Raw genomic sequence first — 15,743 nt, 5'->3', positions numbered from 1 at the left:
CTGTCCCCACCACTCTGATAGACATCCGTTTATAGAGGATTGCTAGAACGTGTTACCACATCCTGCCACTTAATGACTCAGAAAAAGTATAAGGGATTGATAAGATCAAGATGAACCTAAAAGGAGGTTTCAGAATCTCCCTAGATACCTGCTGCCTTTACAATGTCCTCCCACTATGGTATTGTTATTTTCACTTTATTTTTATAAACAACAAAAACACAGCGCGCAAAAATTTATAAGAAAGATAAATCACTGATAAGTCCAATACTTCAGCATTGTTATTATTTTTGAACGTTCTAATTTGACCTTTGCAAAGCAATGAAAAACACCTGTTTTTGTTTTTGGAGCCCGGACTAACCTGGAACTCACTGTGTAGTCCATGCTGGCCTTAAGCATGTGGCAATCATTCTGATCAGTTTACCCAGTGCTGGGACTACAGGTGTGAGCCACCACAACCAGCACAAAGAAATATTAATATGCCCATAATATGGGATCATACATTTCATGTTATTATAAGCTTTTTACCCATGTTTTGGCATACAAGTCATAACAAATACTGTTTAATAGTCATGAAATGGTCCATTAAATGAGTGTATCAAGATGCACTTACCCATTTTCCAATTAAGATAGTCAAAAGGCTTCCAATTTTGTCTAGTCTAAATAATGTTATAAAAATCTTTGTGATTTAACCCTTTGCCATATTTTGGAAAAGTATATTTTCTTAATGATATTAATACAATCTTAATTTTAATAAAAATATCGTTTCTGAACAATACAATCCCACGAGTGACTTTAATGGGTCAAGGAGCACAAATGTTTTTGACAATCCATTAAAAAACAAACAAAAATAGCAGAGCACACCAAAGCCCCATGAAATCTTTCTTTCATTTAATAAAATATTCTTTTGCCCCCATTTCTCCACCAGGTCGGAGCAGAGTTCCTGGGGTCACTGGGAAGCTAAGGCCAAGAGAAGCACTGTAGGACCTCAGTGGCTTTTGAAATGGCAGAGAGCGGAATGTGGGCTCCCCTAGGAATCTAGCTTGCATGCACTTGCCCCAAATTGCCACTTGGCCAAGAAGCTAATTAGTAAGAACATCAGATGGGTGAGAACAGGTTCATGGCCTGTAATGGCTTATATCATCTTTCATTTTTGCCCTTGGAAAGATCTGACAGTCAGCTTGAAGACATTCAGTTCTAGTGACCCAGCCCGTTACTTTCTGAGAATGGAATTTGTTAGCTTTGAGTTCCCAATCTTCAATCTATCCTAATGGGCATGTTGCTATCTAAAACTGAATGTATATGAACAAGAAGCCTGTGTACATGGCTCTATTTGCAGCTTCAACAAAAGTAGTACATTAAAGGGTGACCTGATTTAATACAATATGAATAAATACCGTCTGTGGAAATGGTCAATGTGTTATAAACACAAGTTTATTCACATATTTGACCATAAAAAGCTACCCAGGTTTTAGGCAGTGAAGGCAGCAGACCAGAAATGCCCCCGGCTTCACATGATGGCCATTTTGTTTATTTCTTTTCTAAAACTCTCAGAAAAGTGTAGTTCATCCCCGCCTTCAAAGATTTCACTAATAATTCTCCATTTCTTCCCTGCCATGAATTCTGCTCAGTATAGAAAATGAATTCTGTTCTCTTTATGTTTCTGTGGTCCTTTGTATACAACTCAATTTAGCACTAATCAAAGTGGACTATTCACCACCATTTAGTGAGCTTTTACTATAGCCAAGCGTTTAGTTTTCATATAGACCAAGACACTGGAGTAGAAAAAAAAATAGATAATTTAAGCTCAGGCATCAGGAGGTTCTAGGAAAGACAGGTCTAATCTAATATTTCTGTAGAACACAGAGCCATGAACTATATCTCTGACGAGGCAGAAAGGAAAAGTCTTTGGGTTGAATACAAGGCCCTGAATTTGTGGACCAAAGTGATTTCAAAGACATACTGAAATATATCTTTGAAAGTCATTGGCATGTGTTTAAGTGCTAAAGGCATATCAGGGAGTTGGACCACAGAATAGGAACAGAATTCAGCAAGGAAGAAAGAATGATGGACCCCTGAAGAAAACCATTTGAGGATTGTGTACATTGGAAATGTGAAACAAATTTCTGCATTTATTATCACTCAGGTCACCTCCTCTATATAACTTCCATCAGGAAGACCTTGGTTCCGGGATGTAAGTCTCCTGTCATAATTCAGAGACATAAAAGAAGGTAATTCCTCATTTGGGGTTTTAAGCTTGGAGAAATCACAGCAAGTTGAGCTAGAACTGAATGTGCAAGTTGCTAGAATATGAGATCTTGGAGGACATGGGGTATGTATGCTATTTCTATCCCAGTACCTAAAACACTAACTCATGTATTCAGTGTGCTCAATAAGTGCATGACGAGTGAATAACAACTTCCCAAAGACTTTGATAGAGGCTAAAACAGACTAAAAGATACAAAAGACATAGAATACTAACATTATTATTACCTTTAGTTTCTGGGCCTTCTGTCTAAAGAGTCAATGGTTCTTGCACTTCCGTTAGCCTTCTCAGCAGCTGTGGGTGGAAGTAAAGACAGATGTGATTAACTCCACTTTAGCACTGGAGAAACACGAATCCAGAGCAGATAGCTAATGTTAACTAACTGGATCAAGTTTTCACTGTTGCTTACCAGTAGGGTCAGGATCAGTAAGCAAATCTTGTGACTTCCTGCCCTGTGTTCAGGTAAAAGACAAACCCTTCCACAAATGTCTTGTCTGATTTTGAAGAAGACAGTTTACAACAGAAATTTTTAGTTAAACTTTAATTTTAATTTAAAATGAGAGAAACTTATTAAAAAAGACAAATCCCCTCAGCACTCCCAACAGTGTGTCGAAGTGTGTTTCATCTACAAGAAAGTATTAAGACATTTTCTCAAGCTAACAGGAGAATGACTTGCTTCGTTTAACTCTCATGGGTGTTGCGCTGACACCATTCGAGTCCCCCATTTTACTGTAGAACTTTGGAAGGGAGCCCCATTTGCCTTCAGTCACATTTTGTGTCTGAGTGGAGCTCAGGTGCTGACTGCAGGTGTGGCATCCAGCAGGTGCATGGATAAGAGCCAGTGTTTCATATCTTCATGCCAAAGAACCTGAGTCACTCTCCTAAGACAGACGCAGCTGCCCCTCCTCCTCCTGCTGATCTGCAAGAACCAGAAACCTAGTTTGACTATGTTCCCTTGTAGAACTGAAACTAGACCCTGCCTTCTCAAGGAAGGACTCGACTAAGATCAGTTATGACACACATCATATAGCCTGAGGAAGTGCCCCACTAATAGAAACTAATGCTGGTCTGGACTGTGGGGAAGGCATCAGGGACTATGTATATATAAAGAATGACCCTCTCCTACAAGCTGTGGAGGGAAAGGGGACTCAAAGTAGACCTTATATTTTCTCACTCTATAGAACATCTATTCTTCTGCAGATGGCCCTGAAATCTCAGAAGTCATTATTTATTTTCCTAAAAGAGGTGAAGTAAAAAAGAAACTATTAGGAAGCCTATGCTTATGGTTAGCTCCACCTTAACCCTACCTTCATGCTACCAAGGGAGAAGTGCTTAGCCTGGTCACAGCAAAACCAGGTCAGAAAACTTTACCTCACTGCCCTACACAATCTTAATTGGCAGCCTCAGGCAAAAAGAATGCTCTAGGGGGTAAAGCAGGTCATCAATATTTTCTTAGCTCCAAAAACTGCTTTAGAAAACAATCTCTCTCTCTCTCTCTCTCTCTCTCTCTCTCTCTCTCTCTCTCTCTCCCTGTCTCTCTCTCTCCTCTCCCTCTCTCACCTCCTGACATATGCATGTGTTCAGGCAAACACACACACACATACACACATACACACACACACACACACACACACACACACACACACACACACACACGGGGTTGGGGGGGAGACAAAAAAAGAGAGAAGAAAATCATAGAAGAAAATAGATTACTGTAATAGTGTGTTATGATCCATTGTATTTTCACAATTCACACAAAGAACTCCCATTATTATGTTGTGGTTCACAACTCATGATCCACTAGGTAAAACTGGATACTAAATTAAAATGGGATCACTGTACAAATGGAGTAAAACAAAGATCTACACGGAAAGCCCAAGGTAACAGAGGAAATTCTATTTCTTCAGAATTGGCAATCAAAATGATTTTCCTCATCTGTGACTTTATTTTTAATCTTAGTTTGCTGTCACGTGAGGGAGAATGCCACTAATTTAATGCAAATCATCGCCTCTTGAAAACAACTGAAATGAGCGAGTAAAGGATGAGCTAATTAGCTTCCGAACAGGGAAGGTTTTAATTGAACTTTTCTATAACAACCTTCAAAGTTTCCAGGACAACTTCATAAAAGATGTCAAACCTGGCCCATATTTGTATCGCCTTAAAATAATTCTCAATACACAGAAACACAGAAAGCTGATTTCTCTTCAATGCTGTTAACACTCAGGCCACTACATTTTCTGATGTCAGCAATCCCCTTCCCACAAATATTCCAAGTATGCACCACCGTCATTCTCCTTTCAATTATGTGGTTTCTCTGCTCCTTTACTGATTGAGTCCAGGCCTCTCAGATAATGAGAAGCATGTGCTGGGAAAAACTGCTCTTAAAAAATACATACATCAGTTTCATGTGCACCATAAAGGGGGGAGCCAATCACTTGTTCATATCAAAGGTATCAAAACCTGAAGTTTACTATGGGATGTTATAAGAAGGCAAAAGATCAGCATCACTGCATAAAGGTGACCAGCTATTGTAATCTAAAACAACACCAATAAATATAAGGGAGGTACCCCCCAAATGCACCCTTTCTAGTTTGGCCACATTTATATTTAATGTTATCTTAATGTTGCCTTTGGGGGTATTTAAGTTCTGACATACGCATGGAAATGAGCCACGGATTGTAGAGCAAGCATAAATATTCCATCATTAATAAAAACCAGCTGTGCACAATACTACAATAGCTGGGTTTCAGTTACTGGCTATCACCAGTATTTGTCACAGGCAAGCATTACTCAAAACTTTCTTCCTAAAAACACAGACACATCAAAATTTGCTTTACTCTAACTGCTTGAAGGAGTTTTCAAGAACTCCCTGGATACTAGGGTGTATTCCAACTAATGTCGCTTTCTCAAACTATTTTTCTTACCCTGACTGTCGCTACTTTCCTTTTATTTTACCTCCACCTATCACAGAATATGAAACTGTTTAATTTTCTTAAAAGGTCAAGAGGTTCAATAACACAAATGCAGGGTCAGTCTTAATTATACTCGGTAAGGCAATGGGGCACACCAAAGGGCACTCACTGCATGCTGTAAGAGAGAAAAAGCTCATTAAATACAAACACCTGCTCAGGAGCTTCTACTAACTAACCCCGTTCCACCATCATGCAAACCCTTCTCTTCCAGTGACCTCAAAGCATATGCCCAATATGAAGCATGCCTGAACACCTCTGTGAAGTATTAATATCCTCCCTTCCCAGAAGGGTAACTGAAGCTTAGAGAAGCTAATTCAGCTACCCTTGGTCACATGGCAAGTCAGAGAGGGGCTGGGCAGAGAATCCCAAACCCTGGCTTTAAGTCATACGGACTTAAAGAGAAAGAGTGAGAGTAACTTCACAAATGTCAAGCAAATCTCGGGGTTGGGACGTCACATTAGGAACTGTTACCAAATAAACCCACCTGTATTTCTTCCCCGAGGAGCACAAAGTATGAAACATATGCCTATATTTCACTTGGAAATGTGTATATGCTACAGACTTAGATTTCAGTATTTTTATTTTGGCTGAAGAAATTTCATTCAATTTGTGAAGAGCTATTAGTTTGCCAGGAATGACACTATCAAAAACTAGTTATCACTCACAGACTCTATTTTATTTATTAAAGGATAATTAAAGGTCCATGAAGCTTAAGTTTCACTAGGACTAAAGGTCTCAAATAAAAGAGCCCTTTGAGGGGCAGGAGAGATGGCTCAGTTCTTCCATAGGTCCTGAGTTCAATTCCCAGTAACCACAAGGTGGCTCACAACCATCTATAATGGGACCAGATGCCCTCTTCTGGCACTCATACATAAAAAACCCAAATACACAAATAAAATTTATATAAAAAAGAGCCCTTCGTGTGTGGACCACTCTACTGTACCTATATGCTGTGTTCTTTAGGCCCCTCCCAGGCTGACAAACACAATTTTGAAGCTCTCAAACAAGCATACCTAGGCCTTCCTGCTCCCCTTACCTTATTCTGGATCCTTCATAGTCCATCCAAATTTATACTATATTGAGATATCATGATGCATCAATTTAAAAATAATTTCCAATGATTTAGACAAGTAGACACTGGGTTGTAGTTTGGTTTTTCAGTGTGTAAGTGGAGGTCAGACGAATAGCATTAATGGGCTTGCTATACACAGAAATGAACCACTTATAAGTCCCAGGCAGTGTTTAGAACTCACTTAAACCTGTTTGTCCCTCCTGAAATTCTGGGAAGAAAATGTATGAGATTCTTCACATGTACTCACTTCAGTTCTAACTCCATTACTCTGTATCAGTTATAAAACTTGGTGTGTGACAAGCTCTTACTTAAAGGCAACATTGCATACTCCTATGGGCAATTCACAATAGAGCGACCAGGAAAAAAAATGAATGGGATTCTTGAAGTTTTGTACAGAGTCTTGGGTTTATTATCTGAGACCACTGAAATAGAAAGCACATTTCTATAGATATATTATTACAGACTCATCCCCACTCCTACCCCATCCCCCCCACACACACACAGGATGAGTACAGGATTGTAATTGGTAACAACTGTTGCGTCTCATTCTGGTACCAGTCATTCAAGGGCACACCAGGTTAGAGAAGTCTCAAAAGATAAGCATGAACTTTGGAGAACTGACTGTCAAAATTACCCTGTGCCATCTTCACAATTTACAGTGGAGGAAACTCTGCTAAAGCCCAGGTCCTCTCCTCAACGGGCTCACCTGGAAAACCTATCACAAACTCTTATATTTTTTAAAAAAGTAAACAGACCAAAAAACCAACTTTCTAGGTCCTTGGGCTAGTCAAATATAATACCTGGAAAGAGAATATTTTTACGAAACTGGGGTGGAGCATCTCATCCTTAGACATTCAAAATCTACAAAGTTAGATTTGTTTCAGAAAGTAATGCTAACTCCTTCCTACAAGCATGTGTGGGCTGAGTCTAATGTGGGTAGTATTATTACAAGCCAGAATGATATAGACAATTAACTCCATCCCATAACAAAAGGCTTCAAAAGCCCAATAATAGCCTCATTTAGTTCAGGCAATAATCAACACAGCAAATGCTAATGCAGTGCTTTATGCAATAAATATGATCCTGTTTTTTTATTTCTACCTATCAAGTCATAGTTTAAGGACACTTACTAGGAAAACTAGTTCTCTTCAAGGAAGCCTGTGTAGATAGATGCTTTTATAAAGCAAATGACCGTCTACTTTCTTTCATTTTCTTCCTGCCATTTTTTTGTTCAGACTGTGTGTGTTGCATGTGGAAGGGGCAACTTCCTTACAAAGGGTCAGAAGCCCACCATGGAGGAGAGTAATGCGGCATCCCAGCCTGTTTAATACCCCCTTAGTTCCTACAACTAAATTCTAACCTTTGACTTGGGGGTGGGAACCTAGATTTTGGAGCAAAGTCCACAAAAGGCAACAAGGAATGAAAAGTAATGCTAAAGACAACACACCATAATAAAACACCAACAAAAATTCCTGAGGACAGGAAATCAATAGATCACAATTCTAAACAAATTGGGTTAGCCCCCAGCTAATTAACTTGTCATGCAGATCGCAGAACGCACTGAATCCATGGAAGAAAGAGATGATGTAATAGATTTGGAAACATTTACCACCCTAAAAGGCTAGGCCTGACCACACACCTCTCTCCACCCCTTTCAGTGGGTTTAAGCTGGGCTTAATGGGTGCAAAGGACAATTTCTACCAGACAGTCCTGAAGAATAGACCGTTCTCATGCATTCCAAAAGCTCAGTCTCCATGGAGGAGGCTACCTGGCCACAAGCATTTCCCAAGAGGGAATATATCCTCTACTCCTCCTCACTGGGAACCCTCCCTCCGTCCCAAACACAACAGACTGAAAACCATCCTGAGAACTTGGTGTTGGGCTGGGCTTTTCTGGGATAAAGGAAAAGAAATGTTAAGAGGGGAGCAGGAGGGTGTGAGAAACTCTTCGTCTCCAAATGGAAAATAAGCCTAAAAAACTGGATCAAAAGAAGGAGGGAGTTGGGGGGAAGGGCTGCTTAATTACAAAGACACCCTTTTAAAGAAGGCACAGGCCCTGGGAGAGAGCTCTTAGGAGAGGCCCAGAAGCAGATGTACCCACTTAGAATGCTGGCTCTCAATGGGACGTCAAAGTCAAAGTATCCATCCCTCTGTCTTCCTATTAGCATTCCAGAGTCTGCTTCATTCTATACAAATATAGGATGGAGGAAAATCAACCTTAGAAAATGCCTCCGTTATTCATTAGTCTAATAAATCTTACTTTATCGATGAAAAAATAATTACACTTTAAGGTCCAAATCTCAATGTCAAATGTGAATTGCTAAAATCTCTTTCTAAACTATTTTTCCTCCAGTAAAGGCATTTAGGAAGTCCATGTAAAACTTACTGTACATACAGGTGGAGTTACGGGTTAACTTTGCACCTAGGCTGTGAATTAGAAGAAAAAAAAACTTTCAATTTTACAGAGACACAAACTTTTCCAAAGAAAGAAGTAACTTAAAATGAAGTATGATGTAGAGCCAGAAATTGCCTGTAAATGACACCAGGCAAACCCATACAGAATAGTTGGAACCTGAGTTATCATCTGTAAATAGATGTAACTACTCTACAACCACCTGGCTATTAAAATGTCCTAGGCCAGCCTTTCCCTCCCAGCTGATCTGAAACATGATAGCCTTTAAAATTGTCACCATGTAACTTTGTAACATCCCTTCTCTACCTTCTTAACTTTTCAGCCCCCACCCTCACCCCAGTTAAAATCAACTAAAGAAAATTCGTTTAATATATGTGAGTGATTTCTCCCCTAAAGAATAAGCAATAGATTGGGAAGATCTCAGTATCAAGTCTTTCAACACAACCAGTCTCATAAGCTTGTGGCACTTGCCCAACCTAAGAGAGGTAGGTGATAGGTGGACAATTTACCCCCTGTCCAAAATGGCATTTCTGACTATTCTTAGCTACTGAATGAGGGTACTGAAAGGTCTGAGGAGGCTTCACAAAAGCTGGCCTGAAGAAGAACGTTTCCCATGGTCAAACCCAAGACTTCACAGCCTTAGCCCTTCACCACTAAAGATTACGTGTTTAATTCTTTCTACGTAGGAGGAAAAGTTTATATTCATAGTTTTAAACTGTCTGACATCTACTCTTCATGGAGGCAAGAGATAATAACAGAAAGGGCTTTCTCAAATCTGTCCCGTTCACCTTTCATTAATTTCTATTCAATCTGTTGCTGCAAATTATTAGCACATTATTTATTAGCGGCAATCATCAGGGATCGCTCGCAGTCTATAAAAGCTGCCGTTTTCCCTCTTTCTTTCCCTTCTCCTCATTTTCACCTATCTATGAGGATAGTCTTGCTGTTGATGAACTAAAGAAGCCAAGGCTCGGACCCTAAAACAAACACTTGCGTGATCTTGCAAAACTACTTATTAAGATCTTCGGCTCTTATGAAGCAAATAACGGCAGTCTCTGCCTCCTGAACCTCACCTCCACCACCATCACACACAGCTATACATGCGTGCATAAATCTAGTAGCTGTGTGGTGCATTACTTCCACATTTTAAAACTTGAAGAATTCATGGCCCTGGGGTCAGGGAGGGTGAGCTCCCAACCCAAGCCTAAGCACTTAGATGAAAGCCGTCTCGCTATCTGAGATAAGGGCAAACCTTCAGGCAGGACTAAAGCTAGACAGACCTAAAAGTCCCTAACTTAGTTAAGGTCTTTAGTTCCTTAAGTGATAAATTCAGTGGGGGACCTGCAAGAACTCAGGGAGGAAATAAAGGAACACCAGGAGTGGTACCTTTCAGCATCTCCTCCTTGAAAGTAGGAGAGGAGTCCATACTTTTAAACTGTTTGAAACTTCTTGCATATCTTAAAAAACCCAAGGCCAACAGCAAAGAATGTAGAACATACAGGCAATCCCCACAGGCACATATAACAACCTACTCACAAATAAGGGCATGATCAAGTTCTCAACACCACAGACTATTGCCCCAGTTCCCCGCAAAAAGTAACGACGTTTCTCCTACCCCCGAAGGCAATGAAGACAAGGTGACGACTCTCTCCGCTGGCTCAAGTGGCTTCGGTCCCGGGCCAGAGGCCAGGGATGGGTAGGGAGGAAGCCGCAGGTCCCGGCTACTCCCCACCTCGCTGCTCCCTTGGGTCTCTCCTTGGTGGCAGTGGACAGGCAGGCAGGATACCGGGCCGGAGGGTGGAGCAGCGGATAGTGGGAGGCGAGATCGGCTGGAGGTGGTGGTGGTGGGGGAAGGCGATGAGAACTAAGAGAAGAGAGGAAAGAGAACGGAGATGGAGGAGTAACTCAGGGGTCTACCAGCGAACGCAGCCCGAAAGCTCCTCGGAAGGAAGGGGCGTGACTGCGATGAAGGCAGCTCCTGAGCGAAGGATGGGAGGTAGAAGAGGGGGAGGAACGGGTGCCTTTTCTTCTGGCGGTGAGCAGCTAGGACCGCCCAGAAGGAGGGGGGTGGAAGATGGAATGGGCAGGGCCGAGGGCGGGGCCAGCAGGGCGGGAGGCGGGAGGGAGGCCAGCAGGACCCTGGCGGGCAAAGGGGAGGAGGCGGCGCCCCAGGAGGAGAGGCGGACTTTGGGCGGGGAACTTTTAAACAATTGATCGGCTAAGCTTGGGAATCAAGGAGAGAGCTGGGATAACTCGCTGGCCCTCCTCCTCCCACGCGCTGGACGGTAGTTCCGATAGTGCTTTGCAGGAATTAAAGCGAGAAAAAGAGAGGCACGAATGTTTTTTTTTGGGGGGGGGTGTTTTTATTTTCAAAGACTTTAATAATCTACGGCAACAGCGCAGCAGAGTAGCGTGGGAGAAGTCAGCACAGCTTCCGCCTCATCCCGGGAGGAAGAAAAAAATGTAGCAATGTAGAAAAAGCAGCATCAGCCAAAACCAGCTTCACAAAATTCAGGAAGGAGCCCCTCTCCTTCAAACCCCCCGCGGACCTTGTTTCCTTTGACCAACTGGCAGCCTACTCAGTGCAAAGTCAGCAAGATCCCTCTCTTCCACCACCCTATCCCCACCCCCAACCACCCCACCCCCAGCCTCAACCTTCTTACACCTTCCCCTGCCTCCTGCCCCAAATCTCGACCAGGGTCCTTGCCTCTTCCTAGAGGCAGGCCACTAGGGCACCAGGGGATGGGCGGGGCTTGGAGGAAGCTCCGCCTCTTGGAAAGGCTGGGAGTGCTTGCCTTGGCAGAGCGGGCCTTGAATAGGTTCCACCCAACATTCTTTTGCATCTATTCATTGGCCAGTTATGCCTGCTATTGACCTACGATTGGTCCTTTCAGTCGCCAGTCCGATACTTTGATCGCACCCGCCCTCAAAATTAATAAAACCAAACAAGAGACCATTGTCTAGCTCTCTGTGCTTCCCGAGCCTCTGCTTAGAATGGATAGATGAGACGGTTGACTTCTCAGTCTTGTGAAAGGGTGCGACAGTGTGTTTGCCAACTGGGATATAACTTTATATTTAAAGCACTGTACAACTCTCCGGGAATACGTAATTTTTCCCTCTCAATTCATTAAATCAGGAAAGAAAAAGTACATGGAGTGTCAGTGTGGTGCTCACATTTTCTGGCTGTGAAAAAAAATCATATTGCTCAAGTACATGGGGAATTGAGTACAGCATCGTGGAGGGGTTGGAACCTACAATTTAACATCTGGGTAAAAGAAAACACAAAGAAGCAGTAAAGTGGGAGCAGAAAAACAAGGAAGTAGAACTAAAGGAGGAATTCACTGTGGGCTCTGGCACACATTACCTAGCTGTGTGACTTTCAACGGACTTTAACATTTCTTATCTGTAAGAAAATGCTGTAAGGCATGTGCTGGGTTCTTAGTGGGACAGATGTTAAAATAAAATGAAATGTATGTGAAAACTCTCTGAACCACTCCACACTTACACGACACACATGCTGGAGCTATAACTCATCTGTTTCAAGCATTTCTATACAGGCTTGTGTAAGTGCTGTGGTTTATTTTGAAAAGCCAACTCTTTTCCTATAGTTTTGAGGGTGGATATGAAGTTGGCTTCCAGCAGTTAGAATAATAACTTACCCATCTTCTAACCAGGGTAGCTGAGATTTCTTTTGCAAACAGTTTTGCAGTTTCACCACGACCTAGAGCTATTGTGGTACTAATGCTGAAAGAGGAAATCATGCTGGGTATCACCAAAGTGAACTTGACAAACAGACATGAGGAAAGATTTTCCATGGAAACCACCATTCTCTATAGATCTGTACTTCTTAGTAAGCATTTGAGTTGGAAACAAGTAAAAGTATAAAGGCCACCATCCATTCAGAGCTGTTATAATGAAGTCATGCCAATGAAAGAGGGACATCCAATTCCAGCCAACCCAATGGGAGCCTTGGGAGGTGTCATGAGTTAAGGCAGCCCAAAGAAGGTATGCTCAAAAGAAGCACTGTGTCATGACAAATAGGGTCTCCAAATATCCCTCTTGGTATATGAAAGGTAGCAGGTGGGTGGCTTGCTGCAGAGTGTTACAGTGTGTTCTGCTAGGAGCTGCTGATTCAGAGGCTGGCATCGTGGCAAAATGGATTCTGAGTAGGATTCACTCTGTGTGTGAAGAGAGGTTACTTGGGTGATTCTTGTTCATGGGGAAGGTGCCAGTTTTTGAATGTCTAAAACATAGAAACGTCTAGTTTAAGAGGCAGCGTTGTTCTGTATTTAGAAGCATGGACACAGAAACGAAAAGTGATGTGGCTATCCTGAGAGATTGCTACTGGTCATAAGCACAAAAGGAAAGTCGGTGCTCAACAATGCTGTTAAAATGGGAAAGGTAAAATGTGCACAAAGAAAGATGAAATTAAAACAATAAGGAAAGTGTCTAGGGGTGAGTTCTTTTGCTCTCTTACAGGTAGGGTCAGCTCTCACAGCATACCTTGGATTTGTTTATTCAGTGACATCTCTTAAACGTCCTTCCATAGCAGGGAAACCACCTTTACCTCCACTTTGTTCTTAACTCAGCAAAACCCTGTCACTCACTTTCTTACTTCGAAGGCAGTTTCCAATCTTGTGTTACCACAGAAAAATAAATTGCAGTAGCAAAAGCCCAGAGATTCAGTGTGTTGTGCTTGCTCCTACTCTTGAAGTTGCCTTCTAAAACTCTTCCAAAATGCCTTCCCCACAGCTATTGGAGCCTGTAAGTGTTCACCTTGGATGGACTTGTTGGACTGGCCGACAAGTTGAAGTTTGAATCAGGCAACGTGTGAGACATTTATGACTTAGCCTGTGGCAAACAACAGGTTTTCAGGTAACTCTGTTTCTCCCCCCCCCCGCCCGGGGGGGTCTTCCAAGTGTCTGAAGGTCTTAGGCGGCCCTGCTCTCCCACCATGCAAGACTTCCTCTGTGTTTTACCCTGAAAAAAAATTGTTTAAACCAAGTTTGAATTGAAAAAGCTCTGAGTTGCCTGCTCTAGTTAAAAGGGAAGAAGAGGGCAATATCAACAGACATAGATTGAAGTGCTATTATGGACAGGACTTAAAAAACAAAAAGCTATGAGACTTGGCTCCTGCCTTCCTGTAGATAAACATAAAAAGACAACTAACAAGTGTATGCTAAGTGCTAAATGAGCAGTATTGATGGGTAAAAGCTGTGGAAGTTAACAGCAGGGAGTGAAAACCAAGTTTCAGAGAGTGAGTTTATACAGCAAACTATGCCACACACATTTAACTAATCCCTACAGCATCCCCATGTCTTCAAGACTTGCCTATAAAGCATGGAAAGCCCTCTAGGGGATACCAGGAGAATTAGCCACTAGCTGTAAAACACCTGTGTAAAGACACTGGGTTACTCACGAATTGCGCATTAAAAAGGGTCTTACTATATGAAAAAAAAAAAAAAAAACAAGGACATTTTCATCTGAGAACTAAACAGTCTTCATTCCATGCTGTGTACCCTGTTTGACCTTTTTCATAAAATGAAATTCCTCCTTTAGTTAAGAAACTCTGTGCTGAAATGAAAAAGAGCCCATCAAAAATAAATATCATCCATGGAAATACTATGTGAAATGAAGTTAACCAGCCACAAAAGGGCAATTGTGTGATTCTACTTATATGAGGACCTACAGGCTGCAAACTCATAGGGAAAACAAATAGTGGGGAGAAGATATTGCTTCGTAGGAAGAGTTTCCACTTAGAAGCATGAAGAAGTTTGGGAATAGACAGTGGAGATGCCTGCACAATGTCTTCATTTTTCTTTTTCTTTTTCTTTTTTGGTTTTCTGAAACAGGGTTTCTCTGTGTAGCTTTGGAACCTATCCTGGCACTTGCTCTGGAGACCAGGCTGGCCTTGAACTCACAGAGATCCTCCTGCCTCTGCCTCCCGAGTGCTGGAATTAAAGGCATGCACCACCAACACCTGGCCAATGTCTTCATTTTTACATGTCCTTAAAAATCAATACAATGATGTATGCTACCAAGTGTAGAAGATGGGAAGCCTGTAAAGGGGGCACCTGGAGCACAGCTCCATCTTGTGAAGATAAATTAAAAGTCATATGTACCTCATGGAACATTTCACTTTTAAAGTTTTGTCACCTCATGAATGTCTTAATAAAAAGTCTGTCTTTCATAACTAGAGTTTTGACTGACCTACAGGAGAAGCAGAAAGTAGAGTGAGGAATAGAGTCTAGTCTTCAACGCTGCCATATTCTTAAAGGAAGTATCCCAGAACCAGAGTGCTTTGCTTTGAGTGACATTCTCCTCCACCCACCAAGTAACTGGGAGTGTGAAATGAGTACATCTTCCTCTAATTGCCTTGTGAACGACTAAATCATTTAAATGCACTTAGGAACAAAAGCAGAAACAAGCACATACACTATGGCAAATAAATCCTACACAGTTCTGCTCCCTTTCCTCCTCAACCCCTGGAAAACAGCCTAAGACAAATGAGAAAAATGCTGAAAATCTTCCTTCTCTAGGGCAGCTACGTAAAGCTCAGGTTCCAACTGATTTCTGGACACCCCAGTCCTGAACATGTAGATTCCAGCTGACCAGAAAAGAACAGCCTTGTTTGAACAGGACAAGAACCAAAGGACACGTGTACAGACTCTCTCTCTCTCTCTCTCTCTCTCTCTCTCTCTCTCTCTCTCTCTCTCTCTCTCTCTCTCTCCAGACACAGGAAGTTTGAAGCCTGATCCATGTGTGGAAAACAGCAATGTGGGAATGCAGGAAACAACACCAGAACTCTGCACCAGGGCCAAGACCTGCTCAGCATTGGAGAGCCAAGTTACTCCTGGGGTACTTGTGAGCCTCAAGATTTTGGAAGTAAATCAAATGTAGGGAAATAAAACTGCCTGTAAGTCTATTCCCCAAATACCTTCTAGGGTCCTGTTTGACTAACCTGGGTTCACCTTTTTATGATTTATACAGGGCTTCATTTGAGTTTAACTAAATACCTTATCTC

At 42.0% G+C, this 15,743-nt stretch overlaps 1 protein-coding gene across 2 annotated transcripts in view; it reads right to left on the bottom strand.

Moving 5' to 3' along the window:
* Amot (angiomotin) overlaps positions 1 to 10,768 on the bottom strand; it is a 58,916-nt gene extending 48,148 nt beyond the window's left edge. For both annotated transcript variants that reach the window (XM_027433616.2, XM_027433617.2), the window contains exons 1-2: positions 10,335 to 10,768; positions 2,491 to 2,557 (exon numbers count right to left, since the gene is read on the bottom strand). The gene's annotated coding sequence lies outside the window, so the exon portion shown is untranslated. The remainder of the gene's footprint in view (positions 1 to 2,490; positions 2,558 to 10,334) is intronic.
* Positions 10,769 to 15,743: the final 4,975 nt, after the last annotated feature.

Source organism: Cricetulus griseus, chromosome X (genome assembly GCF_003668045.3).
Source record: "Cricetulus griseus strain 17A/GY chromosome X, alternate assembly CriGri-PICRH-1.0, whole genome shotgun sequence".
NCBI classification, from domain to species: domain Eukaryota; kingdom Metazoa; phylum Chordata; class Mammalia; order Rodentia; family Cricetidae; genus Cricetulus; species Cricetulus griseus.
This window is presented reverse-complemented; position numbering and strand designations above follow the sequence as displayed.